The sequence below is a fragment of the Barbus barbus genome (genome assembly GCF_936440315.1).
Source record: "Barbus barbus genome assembly, chromosome: 9".
NCBI classification, from domain to species: domain Eukaryota; kingdom Metazoa; phylum Chordata; class Actinopteri; order Cypriniformes; family Cyprinidae; genus Barbus; species Barbus barbus.
The window spans coordinates 16,088,079-16,095,932 of NC_136737.1; the positions used below are offsets into that span (position 1 = coordinate 16,088,079).

At 34.4% G+C, this 7,854-nt stretch overlaps 1 pseudogene across 1 annotated transcript; it reads left to right on the forward strand.

Annotated features, from left to right (window-relative positions):
• Positions 1–544: 544 nt before the first annotated feature.
• Positions 545–5,069, forward strand: LOC306875249 (phospholipid hydroperoxide glutathione peroxidase-like; annotated as a pseudogene). The gene is made up of 4 exons (XR_013785844.1): positions 545–724; positions 3,078–3,172; positions 4,697–4,841; positions 4,917–5,069. The product of XR_013785844.1 is annotated as a phospholipid hydroperoxide glutathione peroxidase-like (transcript).
• The last annotated feature ends 2,785 nt before the right edge of the window (positions 5,070–7,854 follow it).

The window sequence follows — 7,854 nt, forward strand, 5'->3', positions numbered from 1 at the left end:
CAATTAAGACTGCTTGCTCTTGTAACAAAAATTCCTTTTGCTCAGCTAAATCACCCTGAACTGACATGTTCAAATGTGTCACTTCAGATAAATAATACAAACATACAATGCAATGACATTAAATAGCAGTAAAACACTCTAAGTAATCACACTCAAATCAAATGCCCTTAACACTCTGGAATATTCACTTAAATAACAAAGATGAAATTCAATTTTGCAAACACTTAAGATCTTAAACAATTAAGGACCGGTTGCCACCAGGACATTTCTTTCTTTGTTCTCTGTTAATGGGCAGCTTTATCTTATAACAATTTTGCTTTAACTCCTAAACCCATCCATTATTTACCAAAGATAGCATTAGAATAATAAACAGTCTGACCTGCTGTTGCATAGATGAATCAAGGCTGCGTAATAAAGTCCTCCACCGGGATTGTATCAGAGCTGCACGCCAACCCGCAACATTCCAACACAGGAGGAAGACGCAAAGTTGCACGCTAATACTTGCCGTAACCAGCGCTACAAGAAATAAGGCAACGGCTGCACGATGAAGTCAGTTCTCAACAGAACGCAGCCGAACAGCACCCAAAGTCCCAGAAACAACGTAGCTGAGTCGCGCACTGAAGACAGCCTCTATCACCGCAGGGAGCAGCCAAACCGCGAGCCGAGATCCATAGACGGCGAGCCGCACGCTGAAACCAGAACACCACCGCCGAAACAGACTTCGGTAGAATGGAATTAGGCCACGTTTTCACTGTAACTACTCGCTGGTCATTAAACAGTCCACGCTTCCAAGATACTGATGTCCATATGTTTTATTTCCTGATATGGAACACCGTGAAAACTACATGCAAACAAACACAAATAAATAGTTTTACACACAACAATTCGAAGGACATCAACGCAAATAAAGAAATATACAACCATTAACTCTTTTACCGTGTTGGCCTGATAACCAGCAGTAGAATGGTAAGGAGCTCTAACATGTGTCTCTGAATTCACATCTCGCCATTCAATTTGTACCAATACTTCCAGGTTAAACTAATCAGGAAGGGTCATGTGACATTCATTTTAGTCAAACTGAGAATACAGCAAAATAAAGTACAATACCAACGAAATTAGGAAATTAACACGCACACAAAAACACTCTTAAATCGTGAAATCATAAAGATACAAACAATATAAACATTAATCCCTAAAATCGCAATACGGCCGTCATAACTCATAACTGACCTATCAGCGTCAGCTACATACTTATTGAGTACACTATTACAGGGGTAACATCTATGTAATATTTTAAATGTAACTTCTTTTACCTTGTTTGTTAACAAATATTTGTGTGGAAGAGACCAGACCACTCTCCAATTAATATTGTATAACGCCATCCACTTGAAAGATGATACTGGAATAGATTTTCTGTTCAAAAGATTACGAACAAAATGGTTATTGAATTTGTCATCAGTAATCAAAATCCCTTCAATTGAAATAGAAGTGTTATATAAAGATGTAGGACTATAAGTTTGCTCTCCTTTCAAGAGAGTTTTTATACCACTAGGAATGGCGTTGAATACAATATTATATTCCTTTAACGAAGCCCCAAAAACAAATTTTCTGGAGAATTCTTGAAATGAATAAAACTGACCACAGTCATCCATCAGCTGACTAACAATATATGCGTTGTTTAAATACCATTTCTCAAAAAACAATGATTTATTTCTGTAAATAATATTCTGATTATTCCAAATAAAACAACGGTGAGATGAAAAATTATGTTTGTAAACCAGTAACCATGATAATAAAACCTGTTGGTGAAATTTTGCTAATTTAATGGATAGTTTACCAAGTGAGAAGGGGCACTGCAACAAAAATTCAATACCTCCAATTTTCTTAAAAACAAAATTAGGAAATATATTCCATATAGAGTCTGTTTTTTTAACAAATCTTTTTAACCAATTTACTTTTAACACATGGTTAAATAGGTCAACAACTCCAAGACCTCCATCACTAATCCTATTTCTTAGAACCTCCTTTTTAATTTTGTGTGAGTTATTTTTCCATATGAAATTATATAATAATTTATCTAATAAGGAACATAATGACTTGGGACAATCCATTACAGAAAAGAGATAAGAAACTCTTGATAGACCCTCTGCCTTTGATAATAAAACACGACCAGTATGAGATAAATCTCTTGCCAACCAAGAATTGAATTTCTTTTTAATTACATCTTTAATAGGGTTTAAATTAATTTCTGTTATAACCATATTTGAATTCAAGGATACTTTTACTCCCAAATAATTAATTACATCTTTAATTTGAATTCCACAGATCGCTGTTTTATCAATATTTTTTAAAGACAATATTTCACACTTTGAAATGTTGAGAGAGAGGCCAGAGACCTCAGAAAATTCTTGAATGGTCTCCAATGCTTTAGGAATCCTCGCGTCTTTTATGTGCATCCTTCCCTCGTATCCTGAAGGGGTGGAGCTAAGATGCAAGGAAACAAGGAAAGGAAACGAGGATGCACAAATAAGAATTGAGAAGCACCCCATGTGTCAACACACATCAAGCTATCAGCTTTCTCAGTTGTGTAAGCTCGTCGCCCAGTGACCTTTGACCTCAATAGGAGTTACTGTCAAATACCCAACTTGTAAATAAGCTTCAAGTCGGTAGTCAGCAAAAAAAAAATCAACCTATGAGGAAGAAACAGCCTTGGAGTCCAGTTAATATTTATTTGGAGCCCTATATATATATATATATATGCAAGGTTTTCAGTTTTCTGGAGATTTGGGCACTTTAAGAGGATTGATCTAATACGCTGCCGTTTCAGTAGTTAGAAAGGCAGTCATGCGTTTCTTAGGGTCCGCTGTCGTTTTCTCCCTAGTGTTGCAGGCAATGGTAAGAAATGCTCTTAAAAGCCCATTATTTTAAAATGTGTGAATAGCTTACTGGCTGGAATTTAAATATAGAGATTTGTATCTAATATTTGTTTGAAGGCGTTTCGAACAGTATTCTTATTCTTTACGCGTGTATATTCAAATCACTCCTATTTGTTTACACCAGCATGTTTTTATTTTCAGTCTGCACAGCTAGAGGACTGGCAGTCGGCCAAATCCATTTATGAATTCACTGCCACGGATATAGACGGCAATGAAGTTTCCCTGGAAAAATACAGGTGAGAGATGGAAATCAGCATGTCATAAAACCAAGTATGAAAAACATCACAGTGGACTTGCAGTCTTGAGGAGTCAATCATAGTTAGCAAAAGTCCGAGCCCGTCTGCAGATTTTGGGCTGTCGGAGTCGAGATATTTCTATGGAAGCCCATTTTCACAACAACTTTGGCGAATCATGATTATGAGATAAAAAGTCATAAGAAAATCTTCATGTCATAAGAAAAGTCTTACTTATGACATGAAAAGACAAAATTATGACAGTCATAATTGACAAAAAGTGAAATTTCATATTACAGTATTGGCATAAAATGTTGAATTATGATATAAAAGTAATAATTATGATGTCAAAATTATGACATGCTAGATCATAATTGATAACAATTTGAAAAACTGAAATGACAAAAACCTGAGATAAAATGTCAAATATGACAAAAAGATTATGAGATTATGATTACTCAATAAATAAACGTAGAACACACAACTAATTCATTATCCATTCACCACACTCACTTATTTATTTATTTGTTCTCATTTCTAATTTGCACATACTCGACCTGTACATACATAGTCGCCTATATTATATATTATATATTGTGTATTTTTTATTTTTTTTGCTGCTTTGTACATTGGTTATTGGCTATTTCTTGTTATTTTGTTTTATTACCTGTGTCCTGTCCTGTTGCTGTCTTTCTGTTGCACTGTGGAGCTTCTGTCACTATAACAAATTCCTTGTATGTGTAAACATACTTGGCCAATAAAGCTCATTCTGATTCTGATTCTGATTCTGATTCTGATGAGATAAAAAGTTGTAATTATGAGTTTTTTTTACTTGTCATAATTATCTTTTTGTCTCATAATTTCAGCCATACATGTCAAAATGGCTTTATCTTATTTGTTTTATCTTATATATATTATTATTTTTTTGTCTTATATTTTGACCATATATCAGAATTGACTTTATCTCAATTTTGACTTTTTATCTCATAATGATGACTTACTATTTCATAAATTTGATTTTTGTTCTCAGTTAGGACTCAAAATCTCATAATTTTGGCTTTTTTCCTCATATTTATAACTTAGTATGTCATAGTTAAAATTTTTATCTTAATTGTGGCTTTATCTCAGAATTTTGACTTTTTCTCATAATTATTAAGTCATAATGTTGACTTTTAATCTCATAACTGTGCGTATCTCATAATTTCCACGTTTTATGTCAAAATTATGGTTTACCAAAACATGACTATTTTATGTGGCAGAAACAGGCTTCCATAGATTTCACAAAAAATTGTGTAATGTATGATGGGCACAGACTAAGAATATATCCAATCAGAGGCTATCAAACATGCTTCATATTTTGAGACGATTTTAAAACACATTTTGTTTTTATTTGTTTACTCACATATTTCTGCATAAGTCCGGTAGTGTGTTACAGTATCCTCAGCCTGTATGATTGTGTGATGCATCATTGCTTTACTGTCAAACAATTTGTAACTCTAACTAAATCTAATTTACTGTACATTTTAGGGGGAAAGTTGTCATCATCACTAATGTTGCCTCAAAGTGAGGCAAAACCCCGGTAAACTACTCTCAGTTTGCAGAAATGCACGCCAAGTACGCTGAGAGAGGTTTAAGCATCCTGGCCTTCCCATCCAACCAGTTTGGACGTCAGGTATGGGGGGCAAAAACATGTTTAATGCTCTTAAAGCTAATAAATACTGTGATCTAATAATATGTTTTTGTTCAGGAACCAGGAACAGATTCCCAAATCAAGGAATTCGCCAAGTCTTACAACGCGCAGTTTGATATGTTCAGTAAGATTGACGTGAATGGTGACTCCGCGCACCGTCTGTGGAAGTGGCTGAAGGCACAACCGAATGGGAAAGGATTCCTTAGTTGACTTGTAAATTCTGTGGAAATAAATGCTTATTTGATATCGGCTAAATAGATTAAATGGATAGTCCAGCCAAAAAATGAAACTGTGGAACAGGAAAATAAGATATTCTAAAGAATGTTGGTAACCAAACAGTTTCTGTTCCCATTGACTCCCATTGTTTTATTGTCCATATAATGAAAGGTAAGGGGAACAGAAACTGTTTGGTTACCAGCATTCTTCAGAATCACCTTCTTTTATGTTTAACAGGAGAAAGAGAGTCATGCAAGTTTGGACTGACATGAGTATAAGTACATATAATAGAATTTTCATTTTTGGGTGAACTATCCCTTTAAAGGAAAAATTGCTGGTACTCAGGCTATCCAAGATGTAGATGAGTTTATTTCTTCATCAGAACCGATTTGGAGAAATTTAGCATTAAATCACTTGCTCACCAATGGATCCTCTGCAGTGAATGGGTGCCGTCAGAATGAGATTCCAAACAGCTGATAAAAACATCAGTTATCCACCCGACTCCAGTCCATCGTCTTGTGCGAAAAGTCTTTTATCCATAAAACCGCTTTCTCCAGTGAAAAAGTCAACTCATCTGAATCAGGAGAGAAATCTGCACAGATCAAGCATTGTTTAAAACAGTTCTAAACAAATATGTCTGTGGATTTTGAGTTGAGAGGACAACAGGGGATGGACTTTTTCACTGGAGGAAGCATTATTATGGATTATGGACTGGAATTTTGCCCAGAAGACAGAAAACATCCTAAAGATGGATTTGTTTATTACAAACACAAAGCTTTTCGCTTCACAAGATGTTAAACGATGGACTGGAGTTGTATGGATAACTTGCAGATTATTGTGATGTTTTTATCAGCTTCTTTGGACTCTCATTCTGACGGCACCCATTCACTGCAGTGGATCCATTGATGAGCAAGTGATGTAATGATAAATTTCTCCAAATATTGGATGGCCTTAGCATGAATAAATTTACCAAATTTAAATTTTTGGGCAAACTATACCTTTAATAGAGCTGCACTCTGAAAACAATGGTTAAATATCTATTGACTGTTGTTTTTATTCCATTATAGTGGCATCAAATGGAATTTCACTAAGGTTTGTGCATTTTCCCTTTGAATTATGCTAATTAAAAGCATATTATGAATTAAATATTGTATTTTAAATATGAATACTTACTTACTAATTATTAGTACGATTAAAATAGTTTTATTTGCTATCAATTTTTGTGTTTTGTTTTCAGTTCCTTATTAACCGTGAAGGCCAGGTTGTGAAGCGATACTCCCCATTACAGGATCCAAGCGTAAGTCATAAACTAGGCCATGTTTAAGATTAGCTACAGTATCTAATTATCACAGTGATATTGGCACACAAAATATATTTTTTGTTAAATATTTATCTTTTAGGTGGTGGAGAAGGATCTGCCTAAATATCTCTAAGGAGCATCATTAACTGACTGTCGAATTAGCGCACACTGCCCTGCCACCCCTCTTCATTCTCCCCGACTGACCACTGGGTATCAGTGAGGTCGTCTCATGGACTAATGATGGTTTGTTTGGAAACCCCTCTTGAGGAAAGAACAGACCTGATGCATTTGGCGTGCAACCCCTCCTGAGAGCATCATCAGTGCCCAGCATCAGTCTGGAGAGAGACCCCCGCTCATTTTGATTCAGTTAAAGTTTTTGATTCAGTTAAAGTTTTAGTATAATTTTGTGGTGTTTTTTTGTCATTTTTGTTTATGTTTTTGTTTTAATATATGGCTTTATTTTTTTAAATTAATTTTTATTTCAGTTTTAGTCATATGAGTACACAAAGTTAAACTAAATAAAAACTATAAATGTTGCTTTGGCAGTTAGCTGGAATAAAATAAGTTATTTTTTCTAAATTATTATTTCAGTTAATGTTTATTTTATTTCAAGTATTTTTTATGGTTTTAGTTTTAGTTAACTATAAGAACCCTGAAGTGAGCTTGAAATATTTTATATAATGATTGCCCAGGAAAACTGAAAAATCAACATTGATATAATATTATTAATAATTCTCATAATAATATTTATATTATAAACGCACTATATATGTACACACCCAAAGAAATATTATTTGTTATTTATTATATATGCTCACTGCTTCATTTAATACAAAATGATAATTCACTGAAGATTCATTAAACATTATTGCTATTTTTCATTAATGAATATTTTGTGGGAACAACCTAACAATGAAAACAACACTTTTGGGCTTATATTATATGATAATTTACCAAATTTTAATTAAGTCGTGTAATGACAGGTTGAGGCTTTCTTCCGACGTGTATTAGTGAAGATTCACCAACAGAGAGCAGCAGCAGCCTCATCCAAACACTCAGCAGCTCCTCTGGAACCGTTTGGAAGTGTGATTCATCTTGAAGAATCGACTCATTCGTTTCGGTTCAATGAACCAGTTCAAGCGGTCAGTTTTTATAGTCATCGTTTTATAGTCATCGTGACGGGAAAAGCTCGCTGTTTATCATTGTGGTTATATTTAATTAGATACTGTGTCAACATTGTGTTGTTTATTCAATGCAAAATTTTACTTTTCACCCAAATACCACATTTGGTTACAGTAACGCTGTAAAAGGCTAAAAATCCATCTGGCAAATAGTGTAAGATGCTTTCAGAATATCTGTCGTAATTTCTGTCTTGATTTCTAGTAACAAGTAAACCCTCTCTGCTGACAAACAAACAGCGAAACCAGGGGCCTGTTTCATAAAACAAGTTTACCAAACAAGCCAGGCTTATTTAACTTA